The sequence below is a fragment of the Aquarana catesbeiana genome, linkage group LG11, assembly GCF_042186555.1.
Source record: "Aquarana catesbeiana isolate 2022-GZ linkage group LG11, ASM4218655v1, whole genome shotgun sequence".
Classification (NCBI taxonomy): Eukaryota; Metazoa; Chordata; class Amphibia; order Anura; family Ranidae; genus Aquarana; species Aquarana catesbeiana.
In genome coordinates, this window is record NC_133334.1 from 140,739,994 (window position 1) to 140,755,214 (window position 15,221).

At 48.0% G+C, this 15,221-nt stretch overlaps 1 protein-coding gene across 1 annotated transcript in view; it reads left to right on the top strand.

Moving 5' to 3' along the window:
• The first annotated feature begins 9,907 nt into the window (after positions 1-9,907).
• Positions 9,908-15,221, top strand: part of LOC141112316 (uncharacterized) — a 128,356-nt gene continuing 123,042 nt past the window's right edge. The window contains exon 1 of the mRNA XM_073605002.1: positions 9,908-10,030. The gene's annotated coding sequence lies outside the window, so the exon portion shown is untranslated. The remainder of the gene's footprint in view (positions 10,031-15,221) is intronic.

Here is a 15,221-nt window from a genome sequence, read left to right on the forward strand (position 1 = left end):
TGGCAAACTGAAAATGGGATTTCTTATGGCTTTCTTTCAGCAATGGCTTTCTTCTTGCCACTCTTCCATAATGGCCATATTTGTGACGTGCACGACTAATAATTGTCCTGTGGATAGATTCTCCCAAATGAGCTGTGGATCTCTGCAGCTCTGCCAGACTTACCATGGGCCTCTTGGTTGCTTCTCTGATTAATGCTCTCCTTGCCCGGCCCGTCAGTTTAGGTGGTCCGCCATGTCTTGGTAGGTTTGTAGTTGTGCCATACTCTTTCCATTTTCGGATGATGGATTGAACAATGCTCCGTGAAATCTTCAAAGCTTGCAATATTTTTTTAAAACCTAATCCTGCTTTAAACTTCTCCACAACTTTATCCCTGATCTGTCTGGAGTGTTCCTTGGCCTTCATGATTTGTTCACTAAGGTTCTCTAACAAACCTCTGAGTGTTTCACAGAACAGCTGTATTTATTCTGAGATTAAATTACACACAGGTGGACTCTATTTACTAATTAGGTGACTTCTGAAGGCAATTGGTTCCACTAGATTTTAGTTAGGTGTATCAGAGTAATGGGGGCTGAATACAAATGCACGCCACACTTTTCAGATATTTATTTGTAAAAAATGTTGAAAACCATTTATCATTTTCCTTCCACTTCACAATTATGTGCCACTTTGTGTTGGTCTATCACATAAAATCCCAATAAAATACATTTATGTTTTTGGTTGTAACATGACAAAATGTGGAATATTTCAAGGGGTATGAATATTTTTTCAAGGCACTGTACATCTATTCACTTGCATTGGTGGCTGTACATGGCACAGACAGTTCTCCAAGTGCCAGAAAGTATCAGGATTGTATGCCTCAGCACACAGGAGCTTTACTTTCCCTTTAGGTGCTGAGAATTAAAAAATAGAATCCTACTTGCTGCACTGTCATGAAAACGTATGTTATATAGATGTAGCACCCTCTAGTGTACTAGAAGTATAGTGCTATGTTTTTGGAAAGAGTAGGTAAATTTTCAGGCTTGGTTGGCAGCAAAGCCTGGGTGTGTTTTGATTAAGGTTGTGAGTGAATCAGAGCAGAGCTGGGTGACTCATAGGCAGCATCATCAAGACCTCCCACTTCTTTCTAGAATGTTCTAGTGTTTTCTGGAAAGAAAGCAGGAGAGGGGAGGTGGTGCGGTCTGGGGTGTTCTAAGGAGCCCTGACCAATCCCCAATCTGGATTGGCAGGGGGCAGGCCTCTTAAATACCTAGGGTCAGCCCAGCTGGGGAGGAGTTGTTCGGGTGGAAGCTGGAGATGGAATGTTAGGCTGTCAGGGCCTTTGATGGAGCTCCCCAGTCTGGGGGAGTGTCCTTGGACCTGGGGATCAAGTGCAGACAGGACTCTTCTCACAACACACGGAGGTGTCCTGGACAGGTGGCACTGGAACAAGAGAGGACAGTGGGAGAGCACTGCCAGGCAAAGTGTCCAGGAGAGGAACAACAAGTGGCAGCCAAGAGGGCTGGTAAGTGACACACAGTCAGGAGAGGACTGGGGAGGCACGCCTGAGAGGACTGAAAGATTGCAATCTGGGATGGGTGCAGGGCCAGTGGAGTGAACTGTGGTGGCACGGTCAGTGGAGAGAGGCAGTTTCAGCCAGGAGGGCTGGCAGGGCCTGAAGAGGTGGTACTGGGAGCAGTAGTCACATGTACAGCTAGCACTGGGACTACGTACCATTTTGCTACACTAAAGGGGCCCACGGTCCCTGCCTGCAAAGGGCATTCACCATAGGCCAGGCTGAGCCAGTGTCAGGCCTACAAATCAGTGCTAGCTGGTTCGGGAAGTGAAAGCAAATGATGTGCTGGAGGTGTTGAGGAGAGATAGTCTGCAAGCAAGTGATGTGCTGAAGTTGAAGATTGGAGTTGTATATAGTCGGTCCAATATATATTTTTCTGAAATCAGTTTGGGCATCTCACAAGTATTCCATCCCCATCCAAGTTTATTCCCCCTCAGTAAAAATACAAAAAGTTCAAGGACTGGTTTTCTGCCTGAGGGTGAATGAGAACTGTGTGCCTGGCTGGGCAGGGTGACAGACGGACTACAACACTCAGCAGCCCTCAAGAGGGTACCACTACATAGAGTTCAATGATAACCCACCTAAAACGCATGTAAAGAGCAGTTAAGGTAAATTGGGCGTTGGTGTCGGCATTGCATGAGGCTTTGGAGCACTACAGGCAGTCCCCGAGTTACGAATGGGTTAGGGACTGCCTGTTTGTTCTTAAGTCGGATTTGTTCGGAAGTGCATGCGCAGAACGGCAGAAACGTCATTTTCCGATGTTCTGTCAAGTAGCCGCGTATGCGTAGACGTCATTTTCCGATGTGCCCGCCGTTGAAAAGTGGCCACGCATTCGCAGAACATCACGCCGCCTCCCGTTCGTAAGTAGGAGTCGTTCGCAAGTCGGAGATTCATAACTTGGGGACCTCCCGTACTGGTCAACTTTCTTGATGTGGGGGGCCTCAAATGTAGCCCCTGACATCACCAAAGGGCCGCACATAACAATAAATTAATATTCAGTCTCAGAGACAGCAGACACACAAAAGGATATAGTCAAAGCCAGTGGGCATGATACAAGAGATGATCAGGGACTGTGGCCATAAAACAAGAGACGATCATGGACTGCAGACATGATACAAGAGATGGTCAGGGACTTCGGGCATGGTACAAGAGATGGTCAGGGACTTCGGGCATGGTATAAGAGATGGTCAGGGACTTCGGGCATGGTACAAGAGATGGTCAGGGACTTCGGGCAGGATACAAGAGATGGTCAGGGACTGCAGGCATGATACAAGAAATGATTAGGGACTGCAGACATGATACAAGAGATGTTCAGGGACTGAACACATGATGCAAAAGATGATCAGGGACTGTGGGCATAAAACAAGAAATGATCGCGGACTGCAGACAATATACAAGAGATGACTGCAGACTGCAGACATGATACAAGAGATGCTCCGGGACTGTGAGCATGATACACGAGATGATCAGGGACTGCGGGAATGACACAAGAGGTGATCAGGGACTGCGGGCATGACACAAGAGGTGATCAGGGACTGCGGGCATGACACATGAGGTGATCAGGGACTGCGGGCATGGCACAAGAGGTGATCAGGGACTGCGGGCATGGCACAAGAGGTGAACAGGGACTGCGGGCATGGCACAAGAGATGATCAGTTACTGCAGACATGATACAAGAGATGCTCAGGGACTGCGGGCATGATGCAAGAGATGATCAGGGACTGCAGACATGATACAAGAGATGGTCAGGGACTTTGGGCATGATACAAGAGATGCTCAAGGACTGTGAGCATGATACAAGAGATGATCAGGGACTGCGGGCATGATACAAGAGATGATTAGGGACTGCAGACATGATACAAGAGATGGTCAGGGACTTCGGGCATAGTACAAGAGATGGTCAGGGACTTCGGGCAGGATACAAGAGATGGTCAGGGACTGCGGGCATGATACAAGAGATGATTAGGGACTGCAGACATGATACAAGAGATGTTGAGGGACTGAAGACATGATGTAAAAGATGATCAGGGACTGTAGGCATAAAACAAGAGATGATTGTGGACTGCAGACAATATACAAGAGATGATTGCGGACTGCAGACATGATACAAGAGATGCTCAAGGACTGTGAGCATGATACAAGAGATGATCAGGGACTGCGGGCATGATACAAGAGATGATTAGGGACTGCAGACATGATACAAGAGATGGTCAGGGACTTCGGGCATGGTACAAGAGATGGTCAGGGACTTCGGGCATGGTACAAGAGATGGTCAGGGACTGCGGGCATGATACAAGAGATGATTAGGGACTGCAGACATGATGTAAAAGATGATCAGGGACTGTAGGCATAAAACAAGAGATGATTGTGGACTGCAGACAATATACAAGAGATGATTGCGGACTGCAGACATGATACAAGAGATGCTCAGGGACTGTGAGCATGATACACGAGATGATCAGGGACTGCGGGCATGATACAAGAGATGCTCAGGGCCTGCAGACATGATACAAGAGATAATCAGAGACAGTGTGCAAGAGAGTCTGCAGGAGATTGCCAGAGACTGTGAACATGATAAAGGAGTGGTTGCAGACTGGGGACTAAGGATGGGCTCAGGCGTGTTCGCACACCCCACATGCAGAGCCCGCCAGGAAGTCGGCACGGCGCTGCGCTAATTACAGGCAGTGAGACATTTTCCCGATGTGTGGCTGCAGAGATCGGGAAATGTCTCACTGCCTGTGATTAGCGCAGCGCTGTGCCGACTTCCTGGCGGGCTCTGCACGTGGAGTGTGCGAACACGCCTGAGCCCATCCTTACTGGGGACATGATAAAGGAGTGGTTGCAGACTGGGGACATGATAGCGGAGTGGTTGCAGACTGGGGACATGATAGAGGAGTGGTTGCGGACTGCGGACATGATAGAGGAGTGGTTGCAGACTGGCAGACATGCCAACCTGCAAAAGCTAATTTCAGGGAGGTGGCAAAGCCATTTCAGGGAGGTGGCCCCACGCGGCGTTTCGCGCAATCCCCTTCCCCCCATCATCAGAGTCTGAAGAGTTCCCCTTTACATCAGGGCAGCAGAAACAACAAATGGACTCTGCCAACCTGCCAACAGACATTGGGAAGGTTCAGTGTGATCTGGACGCATACAGAGAAATGGGGAAATCACCTGAAATTTAAACCCCCCTTTTGATCAGTGTCCCCCTACCCCCAGACAAGGTTACCTTGGAGAATATTTGACCAGTCAGGATTTCCCACCAAATGATTTCACCTGCCTCCCAGGTACCAGCACTCCTCTATAGCTCCCACCATGTGTGTACACCACTCAGGGGCTGCCTGCATGGTCACCAGGCTTTGTGTGGAAGCACATAGAGAGCCAGCCAGGAACAGCCAGGAACACAGTGCTGCCAGAGAAGACATTGCAGTGTATAACAGTAATGAATGCCGTCCTCACACTCACCAGCTCTCTCTCACTCGCTCCTGGACTCACTCCTCCCTCTGTTGAATCTGACACAAGCTCTCTCCACACAGCTGCTGCTCACCTCCCATTGGCTGTCCCGGCTTCCTAACTCTCTCTGAGCTGGACTGGCGGAGGGCGGGGCACTCAGTGATTGGGGGAGCTGCGACAGGAGGGCAGAGTAACAGTCTAGAACACCAGACTGCACCTCCCTTGGCACAATAAATCCCCATAGCAATGCCACTGCCTCCCCTGGGTGGGAGGAGGGGGCGGCTTGGGCTGCTGCGGCTGACAGCCGGGAGATCGTGCCATCCTCGCGGGTGTCCGTGAGCCTGCCGTCAAATGCGGGAGTCTCCCGCAAGTTGCGGGAGACTTGAGAAGTCTGGACTGGGGTCATGATAGAGGAGTGGTCGCAGACTGGGGACATGATAGAGGAGTGGTTGCGGACTGGGGACATGATATAGGAGTAGTTGCGGACTGGGGACATTAAATAGGAGTGGTTGCAGACTGGGGACATGATAGAGGAGTGGTTGCAGTCTGGGGACATGATAGAGGAGTGGTTGCAGTCTGGGGACATGATAGAGGAGTGATTGCGGACTGGGGACATGATATAGGATTGGTTGCGGACTGGGCACATGATAGAGGAGTGGTTGCGGACCGGGGACATGATAGAGGAGTGGTTGCGGACTGGGGACATGATAGAGGAGTGGTTGCGGACTGGGGATATGATAGAGGATTGGTTGCGGACTGCGGACATGATAGAGGAGTGGTTGCGGACTGGGGACATGATAGAGGAGTGGTTGCGGACTGGGGACATGATAGAGGAGTGGTTGCGGACTGGGAACATGATAGAGGAGTGGTTGCGGACTGGGGACATGATAGAGGAATGGTTGCGGACTGGGGACATGATATAGGAGTGATTGCGGACTGGGGACATGATATAGGAGTGGTTGTGGACTGGGGACATAATATTGGAGTGGTGGCGGACTGGGGACATGATAGAGGAGTGGTTGAGGACCGGGGACATGATAGAGGAGTGGTTGCGGACCGGGGACATGATAGAGGAGTGGTTGCGGACTGGGGACATGATAGAGGAGTGGTTGCGGACTGGGGACATGATAGAGGAGTGGTTGCGTACAGGGGACATGATAGAGGAGTGGTTGCGGACTGGGGACATGATAGAGGAGTGATTGCGGACTGGGGACATGATAGAGGCGTGGTTGCAGACTGAGAACATGATAGAGGAGTGGTTGCGGACTGGGGACATGCTTCAGGAGACAGTAGTGGACTGGAGACATAATACATGATAAAGCTAGATGTAACTGCTATAACAGAGTGATGGGGAAACACAATGTCTACAGGGGCCCTGACGAAAGCATTAAAAGGGCCAAGGGTTTGGCATCTGGGCCTTGTTGCCCGCATGCATTATATTAACCATCTCTTCCTGTGGACTGTGATGAAACAAATACCACTACAGCTTCAAATTTTCTGTTCTAACAAACATAAATAAAATGACAGTAACCAGTTCACACTGCTGCGATGCGGGAACCCTGCGAATCCACTGCGGGTTCCGCATCGCATGTTTCCCGGCGGCAGTTCACATTGACCTATGCAAACTGCTGGGAGTGTCAGGTAAAAGTTGACACCCCCAAATCAGTTCGCAGATCGCAGTGCGATCTGCAAACTTGGACAGGAATCGGACCGCATGGGTGTGAACAAAAAAAGGCTCCAGTGTGAGTTTGATGCAAATTCAGCCATACGATTTTTATGGCTGAAATTGCATCGCACAGAGATCGCATATGATTTTCACTGCAGTGCGGTGCGAATCACATCCGATCTCTGACATCGCACTAGTGTGAAAGGATCTCTTATAACATTTATCATAAATATTTTACAATAAAATAAACATATATAAACATTGACATCATTTTATAAATATTTACATTACATTTTAAGCAAATTCCAATGGCTCGTCTAATGGTCATGTGTCCTCCCAGCCAAAAGCTAATTTCAGGGAGGTGGCAAACCCATTTCAGGGAGGTGGCCCCACGCGGCATTTCGCGCAACCCCCTTCCCCCCATCATCAGAGTCTGAAGAGTTCCCCTTTACATCAGGGCAGCAGAAACAACAAATGGACTCAGCCAACCTGCCAACAGACATTGGGAAGGTTCAGTGTGATCTGGACGCATACAGAGAAATGGGGAAATCACCTGAAATTTAAACCCCCCTTTTGATCAGTGTCCCCCTACCCCCAGACATGGTTACCTTGGAGAATATTTGACCAGTCAGGATTTCCCACCAAATGATTTCACCTGCCTCCCAGGTACCAGCACTCCTCTATAGCTCCCACCATGTGTGTACACCACTCAGGGGCTGCCTGCACGGTCACCAGGCTTTGTGTGGAAGCACATAGAGAGCCAGCCAGGAACAGCCAGGAACACAGTGCTGCCAGAGAAGACATTGCAGTGTATAACAGTAATGAATGCCGTCCTCACACTCACCAGCTCTCTCTCCCTCGCTCCTGGACTCACTCCTCACTCTGTTGAATCTGACACAAGCTCCCTCCACACAGCTGCTGCTCACCTCCCATTGGCTGTCCCGGCTTCCTAAGCCTCGGTTCACACCAGAGGCGGCACGACTTGCAGGTCGCCTCACCGAGGCGACCTGCACACGACTGCCGGGGCGACTTGCAAGACGACTTCTGTATAGAAGTCTATGCAAGTCGCCCCCAAAGTAGTACAGGAACCTTTCTTCTAAGTCGGAGCGACGCCATTGTACAGAACGGGAGGCGACTTGTCAGGCGGCTAGGTCGCCCGACAAGTCGCCCCCGTGTGAACCGAGCCAACTCTCTCTGAGCTGGACTGGCGGAGGGCGGGGCGATCAGTGATTGGGGGAGCTGCGACAGGAGGGCAGAGTAACAGTCTAGAACACCAGACTGCACCTCCCTTGGCACAATCAATCCCCATAGCAATGCCACTGCCTCCCCTGGGTGGGAGGAGGGGGCGGCTTGGGCTGCTGCGGCTGACAGCCGGGAGATCGTGCCATCCTCGCGGGTGTCTGTGAGCCTGCCGTCAAATGTGGGCGTCTCCCGCAAGTTGCGGGAGACTTGAGAAGTCTGGACTGGGGTCATGATAGAGGAGTGGTTGCAGACTGGGGACATGATAGAGGAGTGGTTGCGGACTGGGGACATGATAGAGGAGTGGTTGCGGACTGGGGACATGATATAGGAGTGGTTGCGGACTGGGGACATGATATAGGAGTGGTTGCAGACTGGGGACATGATAGAGGAGTGGTTGCAGTCTGGGGACATGATAGAGGAGTAGTTGCGGACTGGTGACATGATATAGGATTGGTTGCGGACTGGGCACATGATAGAGGAGTGGTTGCGGACTGGGGATATGATAGAGGAGTGGTTGCAGACCGGGGACATGATAGAGGAGTGGTTGCGGACTGGGGACATGATAGAGGAGTGGTTGCAGACTGGGGACATGATAGAGGAGTGGTTGCGGACTGGGGACATGATAGAGGAGTGGTTGCGGACAGGGGACATGATAGAGGCGTGGTTGCAGACTGGGGACATGATAGAGGAGTGGTTGCGGACTGGGGACATGATAGAGGAGTGGTTGCGGACTGGGGACATGATATAGGATTGGTTGCGGACTGGGATCATGATAGAGGAGTGGTTGCGGACTGGGGACATGATAGAGGAGTGGTTGCGGACTGGGGACATGATAGAGGAGTGGTTGAGGACTGGGGACATGATAGAGGAGTGGTTGCGGACTGGGGACATGATATAGGAGTGATTGCGGACTGGGGACATGATAGAGGAGTGGTTGCGGACTGGGGACATGATAGAGGAGTGGTTGTGGACTGGGGACATGATAGAGGAGTGGTTGTGGACTGGGGACATGATAGAGGAGTGGTTGCGGACTGGGGACATGATATAGGAGTGATTGCGGACTGGGGACATGATAGAGGAGTGATTGCGGACTGGGGACATGATAGAGGAGTGGTTGCGGACTGGGGACATGATAGAGGAGTGGTTGTGGACTGGGGACATGATAGAGGCGTGGTTGCAGACTGGGAACATGATAGAGGAGTGGTTGCGGACTGGGGACATGATAGAGGAGTGATTGCGGACTGGGGATATGCTTCAGGAGACAGTAGTGGACTGGAGACATAATACATGATAAAGCTAGATGTAACTGCTATAACAGAGTGATGGGGAAACACAATGTCTACAGGGGCCCTGACGAAAGCATTAAAAGGGCCAAGGGTTTGGCATCTGGGCCTTGTTGCCCGCATGCATTATATTAGCCATCTCTTCCTGTGGACTGTGATGAAACAAATACCACTACAGCTTCAAATTTTCTGTTCTAACAAACATAAATAAAATGACAGTAACCAGTTCACACTGCTGCGATGCAGGAACCCTGCGAATCCACTGCGGGTTCCGCATCGCATGTTTCCCGGCGGCAGTTCACATTGCCCTATGCAAACTGCTGGGAGTGTCAGGTAAAAGTTGACACCCCCAAATCAGTTCGCAGATCGCAGTGCGATCTGCAAACTTGGACAGGAATCGGACCTCATGGGTGTGAACAAAAAAAGGCTCCTGTGTGAGTTTGATGCAAATTCAGCCATACGATTTTTATGGCTGAAATCGCATCGCACAGAGATCGCATATGATTTTCACTGTAGTGCGGTGCGAATCACATCCGATCTCTGACATCGCACTAGTGTGAAAGGATCTCTTACAACATTTATCATAAATATTTTACAATAAAATAAACATATATAAACATTGACATCATTTTATAAATATTTACATTACATTTTAAGCAAATTCCAATGGCTCGTCTAATGGTCATGTGTCCTCCCAGCCACCAGGGGTTAGTGTGTGATTTTCGCCAGCTTTTGTTTCCCCTCCTATCCCCGGAGATAATTGTGCTGTTGCTCTTGTTTGTCGCTGTGTGTCCGGCTCGTTGTGTTTGTCGGTGCGGTGGAAAAGGAGGACTCCTCAGGTAGGTGATTTGTGGTGTACACGGCTTCCATTTATATGACCTAGGTTTGTGTATCATATTATTTTCTAAGTGGCGCATTTAGAAGTGATATGGTGTAGAGCTCGGTGTTGTGGCTCTCCATTGTACGACATGCTCCGTACACCCCGCCAGTGTGAGGATACAAGCAGTGTAATGAGGAATACAGCGACTCACTGACCGTCCTAACCGCGTACCTTGTCCCAGCATGCTTTATATAACGTCTCGTGTAGATATAAACCCTCCCTGAGTGATTATTAGTTTGGTAAAGAGATAAATATGTTGTTTACATATTAAAAAAAAAATTACGTGTTCACCTTTCCTCGTCCTTTGTTGCTGATCTCCTGCAGTCTCTTTCCTCCTCTTCCAGTGATGGGTCACAGAATTTCCATGGAGGCTCTTCTAATGCTGACAACAGTGGACCATGTCTGTGTGTACAACTCCAGCCTAAGGCCGGCCATAGAAGGATCCAATCTCAGCCAGATTTCAACCATCTATGGACAGGCTGATCGATCTCAGTACAGCCAGCCTGTTTGACTCTTTTGTTAATGTGATTACTGCCGGCGGCTATAGCTGCCAGCAGTGACCATTGTGTTCTACCGGGCTGGGAACACAATAGCTCTGCGGGAGATTCCCACACTGATTGTGTTTAGGGTTGCACCAATACCATTTTTTTTTTTTGTTTAACTACGAGTACTGATACTTTTTTGCAAGTACTCGATACCAGTTACCGCTACTTATCGCATAGGGAGAGGGGGGGTTGTTAGGGAGTTGGGTGGGGAGTAGAGGGGTAGTTGAGGGTGGGCTTAAATGGGGATTATGGGGTGGTACTTAAAGAGGAGTTCCAGTCAAAAAAAAAAATTAAAAGTCAACAGCTACAAATACTGCAGATGCTGACTTTTAATCGGACACTTACCTGTCCCAGGGTCCAGCGATGCGGGGGATCGAAGCCCCGCTCGTCTCCCCCTCCGTTAAGCGGCGCCGGCATTGCAACTGTGGGCGCCAGGCTGTGGCTTCACAGCCTGGCACCCACTGCTCATGCGCGAGCGGCACCGCGCGCCGTAATTGGCCGCTCAGTCACCTGGGACCTGTAATGGGTCCCAGATGATTGACAGGAGGGAGGGAGCAGAGCTGAGCCCTTCCTGTGCCGAGGGGGAAGTGATGTCACCAGCCCAGGCACTGGAAGAGGCAGACTACGAGGGACCCCCTAGCAACAGGCATTTAGAGGTAAGTAAAAAAAAAAAAAAATATCCAATTTTTTTTTTTTTTAGGATTTTTCATGTAGTTTTGTTTTTTTTTTTGGGTGGAACCCCACTTTAAGAAGAAAATGGCTGTGATCGCTGGGGGAAGAGAATGGGGATGGGAGAGTCATTTGGAGACATGGCGGCAGAGGTGACAGCTGGTGGGGGAAGGAGGAGGCAACAGAGGGTGGGCACAGTACAGGATGTTGGGTACAGACTAGTCTGTACACTGACACTGTACTGTACATTATATACAGACTAGTGTGTGTGTATAACATACAGGAGAACTGCATGTTTAATCGCCAAGGATCGTTATCGCGATTTATTTATTTATTTTTTTCTCTCCGTTGCCATCTTGTCTAAAGTGTTTCACCATTCTTGCTATGCAAAGAATTCTCTGCTCTTCTGAAGCCACAGCACTCAAAAGAAAGTAAGAGAAAAACTGGCCAATCTGCCAAGAATCATAACATTCTTTATCAGTTGAACTTAAAGTGGTGTTCCGGCCGAAATTATACTTTTTAAATAAAAATACCCCTATAATACACAAGCTTAATGTATTCTAGTAACGTTAGTCTGTAAACTAAGGTTTGTTTTGTTAGTTTATAGCAGTAGTTTGTTATTTTATAAACTTACAGCAGGCCGTGGCCATCTTAAGTGTGGGCATCTGAAGCCAGACTGTATTTCTTCCTGGATCTCATCCTTGCAGATCTCGCACATTCTCAGTGCAGCACAAGCAGTGTAATAGGTTTCAGGTCAGGTTTCCATAGCAACGGCAGTGTCAGAGGAAGTTGCCCCCCCTTCCCACAAGGCATTGCAAACAGGAAATGATGTGATGAGCCACGGCCAGGGAGGAGGAAGTGAAAAATGAATACAGCAGTTATACAGTAGGTGCTGAGAATTTTTTTTTTAAATATCCAATTCGTTTACAGTGTACAGTTTAGTGAAGGATGCTGAAGAGTTGTAAAAGTGGGTGGAACTCCACTTTAAGTAGAAACATTGTAACAATTTGTCAATGGAATAGACTTTGTGTAAGTGAAAAAAGTTTAACCACTTAAACACTAAACCTTTTTCTGACATTTGTTGGTTTCAAGTTAAAATATTTTTTTTTTTTTGCTAGAAAATTACTTTGAACCCCCAAACACTATATATATATATATATATATATATATATATATATATATATATATATATATATATATATATATATATAATATTTTTAGTAGACACCCTAGAGAATAAAATGGTGGCTGTTGCAATATTTTATGTCACACTGTATTTGCGCAGCGGTCTTTCAAATGCATTTTTTTTGGAAAAAATTACTTTAATGAATTAAAAAAAAAAAAAAAATAGTAACCAGTAAAGATAGATAGAGATATCTATCTATCTATATAGATATAGAGAGAGATTATGAAAGCTTTTACGTCGCAAGAATCTTGATCTTTTTATTCTAAGCAAAAAAATTGTGATTCTCATTTTGGCCAGAATCGTGCAGCTCTAACATACAGTACAGCGTTGGGGGTACAGACTGGTCTGTATATACTGTATGGTGCTAGTGTATAAGACCGGTCTGTACCCTGCTGAAACTGTACATACTACACTAACCTGTTTCCAGAACTTGCTCACCTCAATACTCGGTTCTGCTTCCAGGGACGCTTCCACAGCTGCCTCACACTATAGAAACACGTGCTGATGCTGTCCAGCCCCTGGCGACCCACCCACACTCTGTCATTGGATAGCAGCCATCCAGCCTAGCAGCCAGCTCTCTCTGTGCAGGAACGAAGGAGTCATGGCATCACCCACCCTCTTCTTGTTTACAGAGGCAGGAGAGGACCTAGCCTTTGTAAACTGACCACGGATTATCATGGCTGCTGAGCCCTAACACCATGGTCAGTTTATGTGCCTCCATCATCCGCTGTCCTTGCACCCACCCCAAAACACACTGCTGTTTAGCAGATGCGTGGGGGAGCCATTAATTCTTAATGGTCTCCAATGCGAGCATGCATGGAAACACTTGGTGCCAAAGCACCCTGCGGTTGCTTTACTGCTGTGGTTTTTAAAACAGTTAGGGACCTTCTTCCTTGCGTTTCCCACGGGTCAAAGGAATGGGCTGCTGTGGCCGCAGGAAACCGCATAAGTGTGAACCTAACGCTAACTACTCTTAAAAATGTTCCTTCCCTGTTTCTACTACTTATCCTGCCTAACTTCTGTTAAAAAGATATGTATACTTGCCTGTTTTTAGTCCACTCTGGTCACATGGGGCTTCATTCACAGAACCAGATTGCATGTGGTATTTAGGTGTTTTCCCAAATACCACGTGTGATTCTGAAAATGTCAATTCACTGCTTTATGTGGTATTTGCTGCATAAAGCAAAAACGCTTGGTAATTACCGCATAAAACAGGAGTGAAAGTCAATTCCCAAAAAATAAATTAAAAAAATGCGTGCGTTTAATGTAGTGGTCCCGGAATGCAATATTTAAGGAACCGTCGGCCACCGGCATCCTTAATAACCAGTAAACAACCTGGTTGTTAAAGCGGTAGTAAACTCTGTTCTACCACTTGTACCTATAGGCAAGCCTATTTATAAGGCTTACCTGTAGGTACTGTGAATTGGGGATTGGCCGATTATCGGTTCCGCCGATATCCACTTTTTTAGAAGTATCGGTCAAAAAACAGCAGCTACTCGGCTGTTATAAAAAGCAGTTGCTCGCCCGGGCTCTCCCGTCCCACTGGGAGGCCTGAGCAACCAGCCGACGCGTCTATCGACTGGCCAAAGACCCGAACAAAGGCGATGCTTCATTCGGGTCTCGGATCTAGTAATCCGAAAGCGATGTCATGACATCACTTCCCCAATTACTGGCATCTTAAAGGCCCTTGTTTATAAGAAAAATAAAGTATTCAAAAACGCCAATCTTGACATTTTGAATAATTTGAAGTGCAGAGGAGGGATCTCTCCATAAAGTGTACCTCTCACATGGCTATTACTGTCACAAGGGATGTTTACATTCCTTGTGACAGCAATAACAGTGATAAAAAATCAAAAAATAGTAAAATGACAGTGTAAACTTTTTTTCTTTTTCTTTTAAATGTATAATATATCGGCAGGAGAGGTAGCCGAAACATCGGTATCGGCACCGAAAAAACGATATCGGTTGATCCCTACTGTGAATATCTCTTAAACTTGCACAGTTTAGGAGATATTCAGAGTGCATGCACTCTGAAGGTCTGGCATACAGTGTCGGACCTTCAGAGCCCATGCCGTAAACGGCAGCGCGTGCGCGGGAGTGGTGTTATCGTGCCCCCGGCCACTCCATGTAGCCGGAAGTCGCGAACATGAAAGACCGAGGAAAGATGTCAGCCCTCTTAGCGCCGCGCTGGAGGGCTTCGTTCTAAGGTAAGTCTCTCATAATGTGCTAGGATGCAATGCATCCTAGCACATTATGACATTGCCTTGCAAAGATTTTTTTTTTTTTTTTCCCCAACAACTGCTTTTTACTGCCACTTTAAGGAGTGGGCAGCCACTGTGTCCTTCACAATCAATGAGTCAGCTGAGAGCTGAATGTGGAAAAAAAGATTCCCACACTCGTTACAACGAGGGGGGTTTTGGGGGAAGAGGATGTTCCAAAGGTGTACTTTTCCTTTAAGACTTGCTAGTGCTGGCCTGGAATTCTACTTTAAAATGGTCACTTGTACTCTTCGTTGGAAGACAGGCAGTTTTGTCACCTTTATATAGGACGTTCCTGAACAAGCAAATTCATTTTTTCCAAATCGTCTTCCAGGCGAGCTAATTGTCTCCACCTAAAGAGCTCCTCCCTCCCCTGCATCCTCAGTTGTTTTGTATTTCCCACTAGCCAGGACTACACTTTATCATGTTTGGTTTGTTTACCCTAGCTGGTGGGAACCACTCAGGTGACCTAGGTCCTGGTGCATCTGTGTT